This window comes from Brachyhypopomus gauderio, chromosome 1, assembly GCF_052324685.1.
Source record: "Brachyhypopomus gauderio isolate BG-103 chromosome 1, BGAUD_0.2, whole genome shotgun sequence".
Taxonomy (NCBI): Eukaryota; Metazoa; Chordata; class Actinopteri; order Gymnotiformes; family Hypopomidae; genus Brachyhypopomus; species Brachyhypopomus gauderio.
Window position 1 is genome coordinate 36,326,430 of NC_135211.1, and position 17,296 is coordinate 36,343,725.

Below are 17,296 nucleotides of genomic sequence, written 5' to 3' on the forward strand. Positions count from 1 at the left end.
CGATGTAAGAGTCACGGTCATCTGTGCAGCTGTGAGTAAGGTGTCAATGTAACCAGAACATATTAAAGCACAGTGTTTTTGAAGGTGTTGACTCCTATATCGTTCTGTATTGCATGAGTTATCTCTGAAGGTAAAAAGCAGGAGCAATCTGTAAAACATGAGCTTTGGTTGCCATCAATAAACGTGAGTGGCAAAGTACCACGTTTTGTGAATAACATCAGGTATCCATGTATAACGAGATGCGTTGGCCGGGAATCGAACCCGGGTCAACTGCTTGGAAGGCAGCTATGCTCACCACTATACCACCCACGCCTACATTTGTCTCTTTACCTTGCATCTTGGCCATTGCAGTCTCCCATAACTGGATCGCTTCTCACATGCATAAAAGCACTTATCAAGCCACTACAGCACCTGGCTGCCTTTAAGCCTCTATTATTGCTTTATTCGTGCCACCATCCCTTCAAGATGCCGACAAGACATGCAACAAGAATCTTCTCTGTCAGTCCACAAGGTGGTGGAATGGACTTCCGCTGACAGTCCGTAAGGTCCAATCAATGGTTGTCTTCAACGCAAACTGAAGAATCAAAACTTCATGTAGTCACTAAGACTTGAATACTCATGGAAAAATAAGAAACTAAACTAAAACACATTTACTTTCTTCTCATCTTCGTTCCAATCTTGCCAGGTCTTTAACTTGATGCTATTCTTCACACTCACCAATCTATTGTAACATGAGAATTTTTTTCTTTTCGTTACTTCACTTTCTGAAGTAACTCTGCTCAAGAGCCTTTCTTGAAAGGTCCTCCGTTTTGTTACATCTCAGGTGCATGATAAACAAGAAACGTTACCTTTAGTTGTATTGCCTTTCAAGGGCCGAATCGACAGATACTAACACAGAATCATGCATAGACTACTCAGGTTGAGAAGAAAGCAGAGAGCTCAGGGATTCTGCCTGAAGATTCCCTCCCTTTGGTATGTTCTTCCCTCACCATTACTCTCCTCTTGAATTGGTGAAACTTTAAGGCAGACGAGAGGGAATGAAAAAAATCTAAATACATTGGAAGAGCTATTGAACTAAAACATCTGACTGCCTTGTTCCATTTTTTTAGCTAGACTTCTACGTATTAGACCTCGTGGCGTAACGGTAGCGCGTCTGACTCCAGATCAGAAGGTTACGTGTTCAAATCACGTCGGGGTCAAAAGCATCTTTATAGCAACATGAAAATGGGGCCGCAGCTTCAGCATGCAGGTCTCTTTGGCCTCATTCTGATTTTGAGAAATAACAACGCTTTGTATCACTTCATTTAAAAACGATGTAAGAGTCACGGTCATCTGTGCAGCTGTGAGTAAGGTGTCAATGTAACCAGAACATATTAAAGCACAGTGTTTTTGAAGGTGTTGACTCCTATATCGTTCTGTATTGCATGAGTTATCTCTGAAGGTAAAAAGCAGGAGCAATCTGTAAAACATGAGCTTTGGTTGCCATCAATAAACGTGAGTGGCAAAGTACCACGTTTTGTGAATAACATCAGGTATACATGTATAATGAGATGCGTTGGCCGGGAATCGAACCCGGGTCAACTGCTTGGAAGGCAGCTATGCTCACCACTATACCACCAACACCTACATATGTCTCTTTACCTTGCATCTTGGCCATTGCAGTCTCCCATAACTGGATCGATTCTCACATGCATAAAAGCACTTATCAAGCCACTACAGCACCTGGCTGCCTTTGAGCCTCTATTATTGCTTTATTCGTGCCACCATCCCTTCAAGATGCCGACAAGACATGCAACAAGAATCTTCTCTGTCAGTCCACAAGGTGGTGGAATGGACTTCCGCTGACAGTCCGTAAGGTCCAATCAATGGTTGTCTTCAACGCAAACTGAAGAATCAAAACTTCATGTAGTCACTAAGACTTGAATACTCATGGAAAAATAAGAAACTAAACTAAAACACATTTACTTTCTTCTCATCTTCGTTCCAATCTTGCCAGGTCTTTAACTTGATGCTATTCTTCACACTCACCAATCTTTTGTAACATGAGAATGTTTTTCTTTTCGTTACTTCACTTTCTGAAGTAACTCTGCTCAAGAGCCTTTCTTGAAAGGTCCTCCGTTTTGTTACATCTCAGGTGCATGATAAACAAGAAAAGTTACCTTTAGCTGTATTGCCTTTCAAGGGCCGAATCGACAGATACTAACACAGAATCATGCATAGACTACTCAGGTTGAGAAGAAAGCAGAGAGCTCAGGGATTCTGCCTGAAGATTCCCTCCCTTTGGTACGTTCTTCCCTCACCATTACTCTCCTCTTGAATTGGTGAAACTTTAAGGCAGACGAGAGGGAATGAAAAAAATCAAAATACATTGGAAGAGCTATTGAACTAAAACATCTGACTGCCTTGTTCCATTATTTTAGCTAGACTTCTACGTATTAGACCTCGTGGCGCAACGGTAGCGCGTCTGACTCCAGATCAGAAGGTTACGTGTTCAAATCACGTCGGGGTCAAAAGCTTCTTTATAGCAACATGAAAATGGGGCCGCAGCTTCAGCATGCAGGTCTCTTTGGCCTCATTCTGATTTTGAGAAATAACAACGCTTTGTATCACTTCATTTAAAAACGATGTAAGAGTCACGGTCATCTGTGCAGCTGTGAGTAAGGTGTCAATGTAACCAGAACATATTAAAGCACAGTGTTTTTGAAGGTGTTGACTCCTATATCGTTCTGTATTGCATGAGTTATCTCTGAAGGTAAAAAGCAGGAGCAATCTGTAAAACATGAGCTTTGGTTGCCATCAATAAACGTGAGTGGCAAAGTACCACGTTTTGTGAATAACATCAGGTATCCATGTATAATGAGATGCGTTGGCCGGGAATCGAACCCAGGTCAACTGCTTGGAAGGCAGCTATGCTCACCACTATACCACCAACGCCTACATATGTCTCTTTACCTTGCATCTTGGCCATTGCAGTCTCCCATAACTGGATCGCTTCTCACATGCATAAAAGCACTTATCAAGCCACTACAGCACCTGGCTGCCTTTAAGCCTTTATTATTGCTTTATTCGTGCCACAATCCCTTCAAGATGCCGACAAGACATGCAACAAGAATCTTCTCTGTCAGTCCACAAGGTGGTGCAATGGACTTCCGCTGACAGTCCGTAAGGTCCAATCAATGGTTGTCTTCAACGCAAACTGAAGAATCAAAACTTCATGTAGTCACTAAGACTTGAATACTCATGGAAAAATAAGAAACTAAACTAAAACACATTTACTTTCTTCTCATCTTCGTTCCAATCTTGCCAGGTCTTTAACTTGATGCTATTCTTCACACTCACCAATCTATTGTAACATGAGAATGTTTTTCTTTTCGTTACTTCACTTTCTGAAGTAACTCTGCTCAAGAGCCTTTCTTGAAAGGTCCTCCGTTTTGTTACATCTCAGGTGCATGATAAACAAGAAACGTTACCTTTAGCTGTATTGCCTTTCAAGGGCCGAATCGACAGATACTAACACAGAATCATGCATAGACTACTCAGGTTGAGAAGAAAGCAGAGAGCTCAGGGATTCTGCCTGAAGATTCCCTCCCTTTGGTACGTTCTTCCCTCACCATTACTCTCCTCTTGAATTGGTGAAACTTTAAGGCAGACGAGAGGGAATGAAAAAAATCTAAATACATTGGAAGAGCTATTGAACTAAAACATCTGACTGCCTTGTTCCATTTTTTTAGCTAGACTTCTACGTATTAGACCTCGTGGCGCAACGGTAGCGCGTCTGACTCCAGATCAGAAGGTTACGTGTTCAAATCACGTCGGGGTCAAAAGCTTCTTTATAGCAACATGAAAATGGGGCCGCAGCTTCAGCATGCAGGTCTCTTTGGCCTCATTCTGATTTTGAGAAATAACAACGCTTTGTATCACTTCATTTAAAAACGATGTAAGAGTCACGGTCATCTGTGCAGCTGTGAGTAAGGTGTCAATGTAACCAGAACATATTAAAGCACAGTGTTTTTGAAGGTGTTGACTCCTATATCGTTCTGTATTGCATGAGTTATCTCTGAAGGTAAAAAGCAGGAGCAATCTGTAAAACATGAGCTTTGGTTGCCATCAATAAACGTGAGTGGCAAAGTACCACGTTTTGTGAATAACATCAGGTATCCATGTATAATGAGATGCGTTGGCCGGGAATCAAACCCGGGTCAACTGCTTGGAAGGCAGCTATGCTCACCACTATACCACCAACGCCTACATATGTCTCTTTACCTTGCATCTTGGCCATTGCAGTCTCCCATAACTGGATCGCTTCTCACATGCATAAAAGCACTTATCAAGCCACTACAGCACCTGGCTGCCTTTAAGCCTCTATTATTGCTTTATTCGTGCCACCATCCCTTCAAGATGCCGACAAGACATGCAACAAGAATCTTCTCTGTCAGTCCACAAGGTGGTGGAATGGACTTCCGCTGACAGTCCGTAAGGTCCAATCAATGGTTGTCTTCAACGCAAACTGAAGAATCAAAACTTCATGTAGTCACTAAGACTTGAATACTCATGGAAAAATAAGAAACTAAACTAAAACACATTTACTTTCTTCTCATCTTCGTTCCAATCTTGCCAGGTCTTTAACTTGATGCTATTCTTCACACTCACCAATCTATTGTAACATGAGAATTTTTTTCTTTTCGTTACTTCACTTTCTGAAGTAACTCTGCTCAAGAGCCTTTCTTGAAAGGTCCTCCGTTTTGTTACATCTCAGGTGCATGATAAACAAGAAACGTTACCTTTAGCTGTATTGCCTTTCAAGGGCCGAATCGACAGATACTAACACAGAATCATGCATAGACTACTCAGGTTGAGAAGAAAGCAGAGAGCTCAGGGATTCTGCCTGAAGATTCCCTCCCTTTGGTATGTTCTTCCCTCACCATTACTCTCCTCTTGAATTGGTGAAACTTTAAGGCAGACGAGAGGGAATGAAAAAAATCAAAATACATTGGAAGAGCTATTGAACTAAAACATCTGACTGCCTTGTTCCATTTTTTTAGCTAGACTTCTACGTATTAGACCTCGTGGCGCAACGGTAGCGCGTCTGACTCCAGATCAGAAGGTTACGTGTTCAAATCACGTCGGGGTCAAAAGCTTCTTTATAGCAACATGAAAATGGGGCCGCAGCTTCAGCATGCAGGTCTCTTTGGCCTCATTCTGATTTTGAGAAATAACAACGCTTTGTATCACTTCATTTAAAAACGATGTAAGAGTCACGGTCATCTGTGCAGCTGTGAGTAAGGTGTCAATGTAACCAGAACATATTAAAGCACAGTGTTTTTGAAGGTGTTGACTCCTATATCGTTCTGTATTGCATGAGTTATCTCTGAAGGTAAAAAGCAGGAGCAATCTGTAAAACATGAGCTTTGGTTGCCATCAATAAACGTGAGTGGCAAAGTACCACGTTTTGTGAATAACATCAGGTATCCATGTATAACGAGATGCGTTGGCCGGGAATCGAACCCGGGTCAACTGCTTGGAAGGCAGCTATGCTCACCACTATACCACCCACGCCTACATTTGTCTCTTTACCTTGCATCTTGGCCATTGCAGTCTCCCATAACTGGATCGCTTCTCACATGCATAAAAGCACTTATCAAGCCACTACAGCACCTGGCTGCCTTTAAGCCTCTATTATTGCTTTATTCGTGCCACCATCCCTTCAAGATGCCGACAAGACATGCAACAAGAATCTTCTCTGTCAGTCCACAAGGTGGTGGAATGGACTTCCGCTGACAGTCCGTAAGGTCCAATCAATGGTTGTCTTCAACGCAAACTGAAGAATCAAAACTTCATGTAGTCACTAAGACTTGAATACTCATGGAAAAATAAGAAACTAAACTAAAACACATTTACTTTCTTCTCATCTTCGTTCCAATCTTGCCAGGTCTTTAACTTGATGCTATTCTTCACACTCACCAATCTATTGTAACATGAGAATTTTTTTCTTTTCGTTACTTCACTTTCTGAAGTAACTCTGCTCAAGAGCCTTTCTTGAAAGGTCCTCCGTTTTGTTACATCTCAGGTGCATGATAAACAAGAAACGTTACCTTTAGTTGTATTGCCTTTCAAGGGCCGAATCGACAGATACTAACACAGAATCATGCATAGACTACTCAGGTTGAGAAGAAAGCAGAGAGCTCAGGGATTCTGCCTGAAGATTCCCTCCCTTTGGTATGTTCTTCCCTCACCATTACTCTCCTCTTGAATTGGTGAAACTTTAAGGCAGACGAGAGGGAATGAAAAAAATCTAAATACATTGGAAGAGCTATTGAACTAAAACATCTGACTGCCTTGTTCCATTTTTTTAGCTAGACTTCTACGTATTAGACCTCGTGGCGTAACGGTAGCGCGTCTGACTCCAGATCAGAAGGTTACGTGTTCAAATCACGTCGGGGTCAAAAGCATCTTTATAGCAACATGAAAATGGGGCCGCAGCTTCAGCATGCAGGTCTCTTTGGCCTCATTCTGATTTTGAGAAATAACAACGCTTTGTATCACTTCATTTAAAAACGATGTAAGAGTCACGGTCATCTGTGCAGCTGTGAGTAAGGTGTCAATGTAACCAGAACATATTAAAGCACAGTGTTTTTGAAGGTGTTGACTCCTATATCGTTCTGTATTGCATGAGTTATCTCTGAAGGTAAAAAGCAGGAGCAATCTGTAAAACATGAGCTTTGGTTGCCATCAATAAACGTGAGTGGCAAAGTACCACGTTTTGTGAATAACATCAGGTATACATGTATAATGAGATGCGTTGGCCGGGAATCGAACCCGGGTCAACTGCTTGGAAGGCAGCTATGCTCACCACTATACCACCAACACCTACATATGTCTCTTTACCTTGCATCTTGGCCATTGCAGTCTCCCATAACTGGATCGATTCTCACATGCATAAAAGCACTTATCAAGCCACTACAGCACCTGGCTGCCTTTGAGCCTCTATTATTGCTTTATTCGTGCCACCATCCCTTCAAGATGCCGACAAGACATGCAACAAGAATCTTCTCTGTCAGTCCACAAGGTGGTGGAATGGACTTCCGCTGACAGTCCGTAAGGTCCAATCAATGGTTGTCTTCAACGCAAACTGAAGAATCAAAACTTCATGTAGTCACTAAGACTTGAATACTCATGGAAAAATAAGAAACTAAACTAAAACACATTTACTTTCTTCTCATCTTCGTTCCAATCTTGCCAGGTCTTTAACTTGATGCTATTCTTCACACTCACCAATCTTTTGTAACATGAGAATGTTTTTCTTTTCGTTACTTCACTTTCTGAAGTAACTCTGCTCAAGAGCCTTTCTTGAAAGGTCCTCCGTTTTGTTACATCTCAGGTGCATGATAAACAAGAAAAGTTACCTTTAGCTGTATTGCCTTTCAAGGGCCGAATCGACAGATACTAACACAGAATCATGCATAGACTACTCAGGTTGAGAAGAAAGCAGAGAGCTCAGGGATTCTGCCTGAAGATTCCCTCCCTTTGGTACGTTCTTCCCTCACCATTACTCTCCTCTTGAATTGGTGAAACTTTAAGGCAGACGAGAGGGAATGAAAAAAATCAAAATACATTGGAAGAGCTATTGAACTAAAACATCTGACTGCCTTGTTCCATTATTTTAGCTAGACTTCTACGTATTAGACCTCGTGGCGCAACGGTAGCGCGTCTGACTCCAGATCAGAAGGTTACGTGTTCAAATCACGTCGGGGTCAAAAGCTTCTTTATAGCAACATGAAAATGGGGCCGCAGCTTCAGCATGCAGGTCTCTTTGGCCTCATTCTGATTTTGAGAAATAACAACGCTTTGTATCACTTCATTTAAAAACGATGTAAGAGTCACGGTCATCTGTGCAGCTGTGAGTAAGGTGTCAATGTAACCAGAACATATTAAAGCACAGTGTTTTTGAAGGTGTTGACTCCTATATCGTTCTGTATTGCATGAGTTATCTCTGAAGGTAAAAAGCAGGAGCAATCTGTAAAACATGAGCTTTGGTTGCCATCAATAAACGTGAGTGGCAAAGTACCACGTTTTGTGAATAACATCAGGTATCCATGTATAATGAGATGCGTTGGCCGGGAATCGAACCCGGGTCAACTGCTTGGAAGGCAGCTATGCTCACCACTATACCACCAACGCCTACATAGGTCTCTTTACCTTGCATCTTGGCCATTGCAGTCTCCCATAACTGGATCGCTTCTCACATGCATAAAAGCACTTATCAAGCCACTACAGCACCTGGCTGCCTTTAAGCCTCTATTATTGCTTTATTCGTGCCACCATCCCTTCAAGATGCCGACAAGACATGCAACAAGAATCTTCTCTGTCAGTCCACAAGGTGGTGGAATGGACTTCCGCTGACAGTCCGTAAGGTCCAATCAATGGTTGTCTTCAACGCAAACTGAAGAATCAAAACTTCATGTAGTCACTAAGACTTGAATACTCATGGAAAAATAAGAAACTAAACTAAAACACATTTACTTTCTTCTCATCTTCGTTCCAATCTTGCCAGGTCTTTAACTTGATGCTATTCTTCACACTCACCAATCTATTGTAACATGAGAAAGTTTTTCTTTTCGTTACTTCACTTTCTGAAGTAACTCTGCTCAAGAGCCTTTCTTGAAAGGTCCTCCGTTTTGTTACATCTCAGGTGCATGATAAACAAGAAAAGTTACCTTTAGCTGTATTGCCTTTCAAGGGCCGAATCGACAGATACTAACACAGAATCATGCATAGACTACTCAGGTTGAGAAGAAAGCAGAGAGCTCAGGGATTCTGCCTGAAGATTCCCTCCCTTTGGTACGTTCTTCCCTCACCATTACTCTCCTCTTGAATTGGTGAAACTTTAAGGCAGACGAGAGGGAATGAAAAAAATCAAAATACATTGGAAGAGCTATTGAACTAAAACATCTGACTGCCTTGTTCCATTTTTTTAGCTAGACTTCTACGTATTAGACCTCGTGGCGCAACGGTAGCGCGTCTGACTCCAGATCAGAAGGTTACGTGTTCAAATCACGTCGGGGTCAAAAGCTTCTTTAAAGCAACATGAAAATGGGGCCGCAGCTTCAGCATGCAGGTCTCTTTGGCCTCGTTCTGATTTTGAGAAATAACAACGCTTTGTATCACTTCATTTAAAAACGATGTAAGAGTCACGGTCATCTGTGCAGCTGTGAGTAAGGTGTCAATGTAACCAGAACATATTAAAGCACAGTGTTTTTGAAGGTGTTGACTCCTATATCGTTCTGTATTGCATGAGTTATCTCTGAAGGTAAAAAGCAGGAGCAATCTGTAAAACATGAGCTTTGGTTGCCATCAATAAACGTGAGTGGCAAAGTACCACGTTTTGTGAATAACATCAGGTATCCATGTATAATGAGATGCGTTGGCCGGGAATCGAACCCGGGTCAACTGCTTGGAAGGCAGCTATGCTCACCACTATACCACCAACACCTACATATGTCTCTTTACCTTGCATCTTGGCCATTGCAGTCTCCCATAACTGGATCGCTTCTCACATGCATAAAAGCACTTATCAAGCCACTACAGCACCTGGCTGCCTTTAAGCCTCTATTATTGCTTTATTCGTGCCACCATCCCTTCAAGATGCCGACAAGACATGCAACAAGAATCTTCTCTGTCAGTCCACAAGGTGGTGGAATGGACTTCCGCTGACAGTCCGTAAGGTCCAATCAATGGTTGTCTTCAACGCAAACTGAAGAATCAAAACTTTATGTAGTCACTAAGACTTGAATACTCATGGAAAAATAAGAAACTAAACTAAAACACATTTACTTTCTTCTCATCTTCGTTCCAATCTTGCCAGGTCTTTAACTTGATGCTATTCTTCACACTCACCAATCTATTGTAACATGAGAAAGTTTTTCTTTTCGTTACTTCACTTTCTGAAGTAACTCTGCTCAAGAGCCTTTCTTGAAAGGTCCTCCGTTTTGTTACATCTCAGGTGCATGATAAACAAGAAAAGTTACCTTTAGCTGTATTGCCTTTCAAGGGCCGAATCGACAGATACTAACACAGAATCATGCATAGACTACTCAGGTTGAGAAGAAAGCAGAGAGCTCAGGGATTCTGCCTGAAGATTCCCTCCCTTTGGTACGTTCTTCCCTCACCATTACTCTCCTCTTGAATTGGTGAAACTTTAAGGCAGACGAGAGGGAATGAAAAAAATCAAAATACATTGGAAGAGCTATTGAACTAAAACATCTGACTGCCTTGTTCCATTTTTTTAGCTAGACTTCTACGTATTAGACCTCGTGGCGCAACGGTAGCGCGTCTGACTCCAGATCAGAAGGTTACGTGTTCAAATCACGTCGGGGTCAAAAGCTTCTTTAAAGCAACATGAAAATGGGGCCGCAGCTTCAGCATGCAGGTCTCTTTGGCCTCGTTCTGATTTTGAGAAATAACAACGCTTTGTATCACTTCATTTAAAAACGATGTAAGAGTCACGGTCATCTGTGCAGCTGTGAGTAAGGTGTCAATGTAACCAGAACATATTAAAGCACAGTGTTTTTGAAGGTGTTGACTCCTATATCGTTCTGTATTGCATGAGTTATCTCTGAAGGTAAAAAGCAGGAGCAATCTGTAAAACATGAGCTTTGGTTGCCATCAATAAACGTGAGTGGCAAAGTACCACGTTTTGTGAATAACATCAGGTATCCATGTATAATGAGATGCGTTGGCCGGGAATCGAACCCGGGTCAACTGCTTGGAAGGCAGCTATGCTCACCACTATACCACCAACACCTACATATGTCTCTTTACCTTGCATCTTGGCCATTGCAGTCTCCCATAACTGGATCGCTTCTCACATGCATAAAAGCACTTATCAAGCCACTACAGCACCTGGCTGCCTTTAAGCCTCTATTATTGCTTTATTCGTGCCACCATCCCTTCAAGATGCCGACAAGACATGCAACAAGAATCTTCTCTGTCAGTCCACAAGGTGGTGGAATGGACTTCCGCTGACAGTCCGTAAGGTCCAATCAATGGTTGTCTTCAACGCAAACTGAAGAATCAAAACTTTATGTAGTCACTAAGACTTGAATACTCATGGAAAAATAAGAAACTAAACTAAAACACATTTACTTTCTTCTCATCTTCGTTCCAATCTTGCCAGGTCTTTAACTTGATGCTATTCTTCACACTCACCAATCTATTGTAACATGAGAAAGTTTTTCTTTTCGTTACTTCACTTTCTGAAGTAACTCTGCTCAAGAGCCTTTCTTGAAAGGTCCTCCGTTTTGTTACATCTCAGGTGCATGATAAACAAGAAAAGTTACCTTTAGCTGTATTGCCTTTCAAGGGCCGAATCGACAGATACTAACACAGAATCATGCATAGACTACTCAGGTTGAGAAGAAAGCAGAGAGCTCAGGGATTCTGCCTGAAGATTCCCTCCCTTTGGTACGTTCTTCCCTCACCATTACTCTCCTCTTGAATTGGTGAAACTTTAAGGCAGACGAGAGGGAATGAAAAAAATCAAAATACATTGGAAGAGCTATTGAACTAAAACATCTGACTGCCTTGTTCCATTTTTTTAGCTAGACTTCTACGTATTAGACCTCGTGGCGCAACGGTAGCGCGTCTGACTCCAGATCAGAAGGTTACGTGTTCAAATCACGTCGGGGTCAAAAGCTTCTTTAAAGCAACATGAAAATGGGGCCGCAGCTTCAGCATGCAGGTCTCTTTGGCCTCGTTCTGATTTTGAGAAATAACAACGCTTTGTATCACTTCATTTAAAAACGATGTAAGAGTCACGGTCATCTGTGCAGCTGTGAGTAAGGTGTCAATGTAACCAGAACATATTAAAGCACAGTGTTTTTGAAGGTGTTGACTCCTATATCGTTCTGTATTGCATGAGTTATCTCTGAAGGTAAAAAGCAGGAGCAATCTGTAAAACATGAGCTTTGGTTGCCATCAATAAACGTGAGTGGCAAAGTACCACGTTTTGTGAATAACATCAGGTATCCATGTATAATGAGATGCGTTGGCCGGGAATCGAACCCGGGTCAACTGCTTGGAAGGCAGCTATGCTCACCACTATACCACCAACACCTACATATGTCTCTTTACCTTGCATCTTGGCCATTGCAGTCTCCCATAACTGGATCGATTCTCACATGCATAAAAGCACTTATCAAGCCACTACAGCACCTGGCTGCCTTTGAGCCTCTATTATTGCTTTATTCGTGCCACCATCCCTTCAAGATGCCGACAAGACATGCAACAAGAATCTTCTCTGTCAGTCCACAAGGTGGTGGAATGGACTTCCGCTGACAGTCCGTAAGGTCCAATCAATGGTTGTCTTCAACGCAAACTGAAGAATCAAAACTTCATGTAGTCACTAAGACTTGAATACTCATGGAAAAATAAGAAACTAAACTAAAACACATTTACTTTCTTCTCATCTTCGTTCCAATCTTGCCAGGTCTTTAACTTGATGCTATTCTTCACACTCACCAATCTTTTGTAACATGAGAATGTTTTTCTTTTCGTTACTTCACTTTCTGAAGTAACTCTGCTCAAGAGCCTTTCTTGAAAGGTCCTCCGTTTTGTTACATCTCAGGTGCATGATAAACAAGAAAAGTTACCTTTAGCTGTATTGCCTTTCAAGGGCCGAATCGACAGATACTAACACAGAATCATGCATAGACTACTCAGGTTGAGAAGAAAGCAGAGAGCTCAGGGATTCTGCCTGAAGATTCCCTCCCTTTGGTACGTTCTTCCCTCACCATTACTCTCCTCTTGAATTGGTGAAACTTTAAGGCAGACGAGAGGGAATGAAAAAAATCAAAATACATTGGAAGAGCTATTGAACTAAAACATCTGACTGCCTTGTTCCATTATTTTAGCTAGACTTCTACGTATTAGACCTCGTGGCGCAACGGTAGCGCGTCTGACTCCAGATCAGAAGGTTACGTGTTCAAATCACGTCGGGGTCAAAAGCTTCTTTATAGCAACATGAAAATGGGGCCGCAGCTTCAGCATGCAGGTCTCTTTGGCCTCATTCTGATTTTGAGAAATAACAACGCTTTGTATCACTTCATTTAAAAACGATGTAAGAGTCACGGTCATCTGTGCAGCTGTGAGTAAGGTGTCAATGTAACCAGAACATATTAAAGCACAGTGTTTTTGAAGGTGTTGACTCCTATATCGTTCTGTATTGCATGAGTTATCTCTGAAGGTAAAAAGCAGGAGCAATCTGTAAAACATGAGCTTTGGTTGCCATCAATAAACGTGAGTGGCAAAGTACCACGTTTTGTGAATAACATCAGGTATCCATGTATAATGAGATGCGTTGGCCGGGAATCGAACCCGGGTCAACTGCTTGGAAGGCAGCTATGCTCACCACTATACCACCAACGCCTACATAGGTCTCTTTACCTTGCATCTTGGCCATTGCAGTCTCCCATAACTGGATCGCTTCTCACATGCATAAAAGCACTTATCAAGCCACTACAGCACCTGGCTGCCTTTAAGCCTCTATTATTGCTTTATTCGTGCCACCATCCCTTCAAGATGCCGACAAGACATGCAACAAGAATCTTCTCTGTCAGTCCACAAGGTGGTGGAATGGACTTCCGCTGACAGTCCGTAAGGTCCAATCAATGGTTGTCTTCAACGCAAACTGAAGAATCAAAACTTCATGTAGTCACTAAGACTTGAATACTCATGGAAAAATAAGAAACTAAACTAAAACACATTTACTTTCTTCTCATCTTCGTTCCAATCTTGCCAGGTCTTTAACTTGATGCTATTCTTCACACTCACCAATCTATTGTAACATGAGAAAGTTTTTCTTTTCGTTACTTCACTTTCTGAAGTAACTCTGCTCAAGAGCCTTTCTTGAAAGGTCCTCCGTTTTGTTACATCTCAGGTGCATGATAAACAAGAAAAGTTACCTTTAGCTGTATTGCCTTTCAAGGGCCGAATCGACAGATACTAACACAGAATCATGCATAGACTACTCAGGTTGAGAAGAAAGCAGAGAGCTCAGGGATTCTGCCTGAAGATTCCCTCCCTTTGGTACGTTCTTCCCTCACCATTACTCTCCTCTTGAATTGGTGAAACTTTAAGGCAGACGAGAGGGAATGAAAAAAATCAAAATACATTGGAAGAGCTATTGAACTAAAACATCTGACTGCCTTGTTCCATTTTTTTAGCTAGACTTCTACGTATTAGACCTCGTGGCGCAACGGTAGCGCGTCTGACTCCAGATCAGAAGGTTACGTGTTCAAATCACGTCGGGGTCAAAAGCTTCTTTAAAGCAACATGAAAATGGGGGCCGCAGCTTCAGCATGCAGGTCTCTTTGGCCTCGTTCTGATTTTGAGAAATAACAACGCTTTGTATCACTTCATTTAAAAACGATGTAAGAGTCACGGTCATCTGTGCAGCTGTGAGTAAGGTGTCAATGTAACCAGAACATATTAAAGCACAGTGTTTTTGAAGGTGTTGACTCCTATATCGTTCTGTATTGCATGAGTTATCTCTGAAGGTAAAAAGCAGGAGCAATCTGTAAAACATGAGCTTTGGTTGCCATCAATAAACGTGAGTGGCAAAGTACCACGTTTTGTGAATAACATCAGGTATCCATGTATAATGAGATGCGTTGGCCGGGAATCGAACCCGGGTCAACTGCTTGGAAGGCAGCTATGCTCACCACTATACCACCAACACCTACATATGTCTCTTTACCTTGCATCTTGGCCATTGCAGTCTCCCATAACTGGATCGCTTCTCACATGCATAAAAGCACTTATCAAGCCACTACAGCACCTGGCTGCCTTTAAGCCTCTATTATTGCTTTATTCGTGCCACCATCCCTTCAAGATGCCGACAAGACATGCAACAAGAATCTTCTCTGTCAGTCCACAAGGTGGTGGAATGGACTTCCGCTGACAGTCCGTAAGGTCCAATCAATGGTTGTCTTCAACGCAAACTGAAGAATCAAAACTTTATGTAGTCACTAAGACTTGAATACTCATGGAAAAATAAGAAACTAAACTAAAACACATTTACTTTCTTCTCATCTTCGTTCCAATCTTGCCAGGTCTTTAACTTGATGCTATTCTTCACACTCACCAATCTATTGTAACATGAGAAAGTTTTTCTTTTCGTTACTTCACTTTCTGAAGTAACTCTGCTCAAGAGCCTTTCTTGAAAGGTCCTCCGTTTTGTTACATCTCAGGTGCATGATAAACAAGAAAAGTTACCTTTAGCTGTATTGCCTTTCAAGGGCCGAATCGACAGATACTAACACAGAATCATGCATAGACTACTCAGGTTGAGAAGAAAGCAGAGAGCTCAGGGATTCTGCCTGAAGATTCCCTCCCTTTGGTACGTTCTTCCCTCACCATTACTCTCCTCTTGAATTGGTGAAACTTTAAGGCAGACGAGAGGGAATGAAAAAAATCAAAATACATTGGAAGAGCTATTGAACTAAAACATCTGACTGCCTTGTTCCATTTTTTTAGCTAGACTTCTACGTATTAGACCTCGTGGCGCAACGGTAGCGCGTCTGACTCCAGATCAGAAGGTTACGTGTTCAAATCACGTCGGGGTCAAAAGCTTCTTTAAAGCAACATGAAAATGGGGCCGCAGCTTCAGCATGCAGGTCTCTTTGCCTCGTTCTGATTTTGAGAAATAACAACGCTTTGTATCACTTCATTTAAAAACGATGTAAGAGTCACGGTCATCTGTGCAGCTGTGAGTAAGGTGTCAATGTAACCAGAACATATTAAAGCACAGTGTTTTTGAAGGTGTTGACTCCTATATCGTTCTGTATTGCATGAGTTATCTCTGAAGGTAAAAAGCAGGAGCAATCTGTAAAACATGAGCTTTGGTTGCCATCAATAAACGTGAGTGGCAAAGTACCACGTTTTGTGAATAACATCAGGTATCCATGTATAATGAGATGCGTTGGCCGGGAATCGAACCCGGGTCAACTGCTTGGAAGGCAGCTATGCTCACCACTATACCACCAACACCTACATATGTCTCTTTACCTTGCATCTTGGCCATTGCAGTCTCCCATAACTGGATCGCTTCTCACATGCATAAAAGCACTTATCAAGCCACTACAGCACCTGGCTGCCTTTAAGCCTCTATTATTGCTTTATTCGTGCCACCATCCCTTCAAGATGCCGACAAGACATGCAACAAGAATCTTCTCTGTCAGTCCACAAGGTGGTGGAATGGACTTCCGCTGACAGTCCGTAAGGTCCAATCAATGGTTGTCTTCAACGCAAACTGAAGAATCAAAACTTTATGTAGTCACTAAGACTTGAATACTCATGGAAAAATAAGAAACTAAACTAAAACACATTTACTTTCTTCTCATCTTCGTTCCAATCTTGCCAGGTCTTTAACTTGATGCTATTCTTCACACTCACCAATCTATTGTAACATGAGAAAGTTTTTCTTTTCGTTACTTCACTTTCTGAAGTAACTCTGCTCAAGAGCCTTTCTTGAAAGGTCCTCCGTTTTGTTACATCTCAGGTGCATGATAAACAAGAAAAGTTACCTTTAGCTGTATTGCCTTTCAAGGGCCGAATCGACAGATACTAACACAGAATCATGCATAGACTACTCAGGTTGAGAAGAAAGCAGAGAGCTCAGGGATTCTGCCTGAAGATTCCCTCCCTTTGGTACGTTCTTCCCTCACCATTACTCTCCTCTTGAATTGGTGAAACTTTTAAGGCAGACGAGAGGGAATGAAAAAAATCAAAATACATTGGAAGAGCTATTGAACTAAAACATCTGACTGCCTTGTTCCATTTTTTTTAGCTAGACTTCTACGTATTAGACCTCGTGGCGCAACGGTAGCGCGTCTGACTCCAGATCAGAAGGTTACGTGTTCAAATCACGTCGGGGTCAAAAGCTTCTTTAAAGCAACATGAAAATGGGGCCGCAGCTTCAGCATGCAGGTCTCTTTGGCCTCGTTCTGATTTTGAGAAATAACAACGCTTTGTATCACTTCATTTAAAAACGATGTAAGAGTCACGGTCATCTGTGCAGCTGTGAGTAAGGTGTCAATGTAACCAGAACATATTAAAGCACAGTGTTTTTGAAGGTGTTGACTCCTATATCGTTCTGTATTGCATGAGTTATCTCTGAAGGTAAAAAGCAGGAGCAATCTGTAAAACATGAGCTTTGGTTGCCATCAATAAACGTGAGTGGCAAAGTACCACGTTTTGTGAATAACATCAGGTATCCATGTATAATGAGATGCGTTGGCCG

The 17,296-nt window shown here is 41.9% G+C and overlaps 26 non-coding genes across 26 annotated transcripts; 13 read left to right on the forward strand and 13 right to left on the reverse strand.

Moving 5' to 3' along the window:
- Positions 1–240: 240 nt before the first annotated feature.
- Positions 241–312, reverse strand: trnag-ucc (transfer RNA glycine (anticodon UCC)). Its single transcript has one exon. It is a non-coding gene; the product is annotated as a tRNA-Gly (tRNA).
- An 815-nt stretch (positions 313–1,127) lies between these two features.
- On the forward strand, positions 1,128–1,199 carry trnaw-cca (transfer RNA tryptophan (anticodon CCA)). The gene has a single exon. It is a non-coding gene; the product is annotated as a tRNA-Trp (tRNA).
- Positions 1,200–1,551: 352 nt separating this feature from the next.
- Positions 1,552–1,623, reverse strand: trnag-ucc (transfer RNA glycine (anticodon UCC)). The gene has a single exon. It is a non-coding gene; the product is annotated as a tRNA-Gly (tRNA).
- An 815-nt stretch (positions 1,624–2,438) lies between these two features.
- trnaw-cca (transfer RNA tryptophan (anticodon CCA)) lies at positions 2,439–2,510 on the forward strand. The gene has a single exon. It is a non-coding gene; the product is annotated as a tRNA-Trp (tRNA).
- A 352-nt stretch (positions 2,511–2,862) lies between these two features.
- trnag-ucc (transfer RNA glycine (anticodon UCC)) lies at positions 2,863–2,934 on the reverse strand. The gene has a single exon. It is a non-coding gene; the product is annotated as a tRNA-Gly (tRNA).
- Positions 2,935–3,749: 815 nt separating this feature from the next.
- Positions 3,750–3,821, forward strand: trnaw-cca (transfer RNA tryptophan (anticodon CCA)). Its single transcript has one exon. It is a non-coding gene; the product is annotated as a tRNA-Trp (tRNA).
- Positions 3,822–4,173: 352 nt separating this feature from the next.
- Positions 4,174–4,245, reverse strand: trnag-ucc (transfer RNA glycine (anticodon UCC)). Its single transcript has one exon. It is a non-coding gene; the product is annotated as a tRNA-Gly (tRNA).
- Positions 4,246–5,060: 815 nt separating this feature from the next.
- trnaw-cca (transfer RNA tryptophan (anticodon CCA)) lies at positions 5,061–5,132 on the forward strand. The gene has a single exon. It is a non-coding gene; the product is annotated as a tRNA-Trp (tRNA).
- Positions 5,133–5,484: 352 nt separating this feature from the next.
- Positions 5,485–5,556, reverse strand: trnag-ucc (transfer RNA glycine (anticodon UCC)). The gene has a single exon. It is a non-coding gene; the product is annotated as a tRNA-Gly (tRNA).
- Positions 5,557–6,371: 815 nt separating this feature from the next.
- Positions 6,372–6,443, forward strand: trnaw-cca (transfer RNA tryptophan (anticodon CCA)). Its single transcript has one exon. It is a non-coding gene; the product is annotated as a tRNA-Trp (tRNA).
- Positions 6,444–6,795: 352 nt separating this feature from the next.
- trnag-ucc (transfer RNA glycine (anticodon UCC)) lies at positions 6,796–6,867 on the reverse strand. The gene has a single exon. It is a non-coding gene; the product is annotated as a tRNA-Gly (tRNA).
- An 815-nt stretch (positions 6,868–7,682) lies between these two features.
- On the forward strand, positions 7,683–7,754 carry trnaw-cca (transfer RNA tryptophan (anticodon CCA)). The gene has a single exon. It is a non-coding gene; the product is annotated as a tRNA-Trp (tRNA).
- Positions 7,755–8,106: 352 nt separating this feature from the next.
- Positions 8,107–8,178, reverse strand: trnag-ucc (transfer RNA glycine (anticodon UCC)). The gene has a single exon. It is a non-coding gene; the product is annotated as a tRNA-Gly (tRNA).
- Positions 8,179–8,993: 815 nt separating this feature from the next.
- trnaw-cca (transfer RNA tryptophan (anticodon CCA)) lies at positions 8,994–9,065 on the forward strand. Its single transcript has one exon. It is a non-coding gene; the product is annotated as a tRNA-Trp (tRNA).
- A 352-nt stretch (positions 9,066–9,417) lies between these two features.
- Positions 9,418–9,489, reverse strand: trnag-ucc (transfer RNA glycine (anticodon UCC)). Its single transcript has one exon. It is a non-coding gene; the product is annotated as a tRNA-Gly (tRNA).
- An 815-nt stretch (positions 9,490–10,304) lies between these two features.
- On the forward strand, positions 10,305–10,376 carry trnaw-cca (transfer RNA tryptophan (anticodon CCA)). Its single transcript has one exon. It is a non-coding gene; the product is annotated as a tRNA-Trp (tRNA).
- A 352-nt stretch (positions 10,377–10,728) lies between these two features.
- On the reverse strand, positions 10,729–10,800 carry trnag-ucc (transfer RNA glycine (anticodon UCC)). The gene has a single exon. It is a non-coding gene; the product is annotated as a tRNA-Gly (tRNA).
- Positions 10,801–11,615: 815 nt separating this feature from the next.
- On the forward strand, positions 11,616–11,687 carry trnaw-cca (transfer RNA tryptophan (anticodon CCA)). The gene has a single exon. It is a non-coding gene; the product is annotated as a tRNA-Trp (tRNA).
- Positions 11,688–12,039: 352 nt separating this feature from the next.
- trnag-ucc (transfer RNA glycine (anticodon UCC)) lies at positions 12,040–12,111 on the reverse strand. Its single transcript has one exon. It is a non-coding gene; the product is annotated as a tRNA-Gly (tRNA).
- An 815-nt stretch (positions 12,112–12,926) lies between these two features.
- Positions 12,927–12,998, forward strand: trnaw-cca (transfer RNA tryptophan (anticodon CCA)). The gene has a single exon. It is a non-coding gene; the product is annotated as a tRNA-Trp (tRNA).
- A 352-nt stretch (positions 12,999–13,350) lies between these two features.
- On the reverse strand, positions 13,351–13,422 carry trnag-ucc (transfer RNA glycine (anticodon UCC)). The gene has a single exon. It is a non-coding gene; the product is annotated as a tRNA-Gly (tRNA).
- Positions 13,423–14,237: 815 nt separating this feature from the next.
- trnaw-cca (transfer RNA tryptophan (anticodon CCA)) lies at positions 14,238–14,309 on the forward strand. The gene has a single exon. It is a non-coding gene; the product is annotated as a tRNA-Trp (tRNA).
- Positions 14,310–14,662: 353 nt separating this feature from the next.
- trnag-ucc (transfer RNA glycine (anticodon UCC)) lies at positions 14,663–14,734 on the reverse strand. The gene has a single exon. It is a non-coding gene; the product is annotated as a tRNA-Gly (tRNA).
- An 815-nt stretch (positions 14,735–15,549) lies between these two features.
- trnaw-cca (transfer RNA tryptophan (anticodon CCA)) lies at positions 15,550–15,621 on the forward strand. The gene has a single exon. It is a non-coding gene; the product is annotated as a tRNA-Trp (tRNA).
- A 351-nt stretch (positions 15,622–15,972) lies between these two features.
- Positions 15,973–16,044, reverse strand: trnag-ucc (transfer RNA glycine (anticodon UCC)). Its single transcript has one exon. It is a non-coding gene; the product is annotated as a tRNA-Gly (tRNA).
- Positions 16,045–16,861: 817 nt separating this feature from the next.
- trnaw-cca (transfer RNA tryptophan (anticodon CCA)) lies at positions 16,862–16,933 on the forward strand. The gene has a single exon. It is a non-coding gene; the product is annotated as a tRNA-Trp (tRNA).
- The last annotated feature ends 363 nt before the right edge of the window (positions 16,934–17,296 follow it).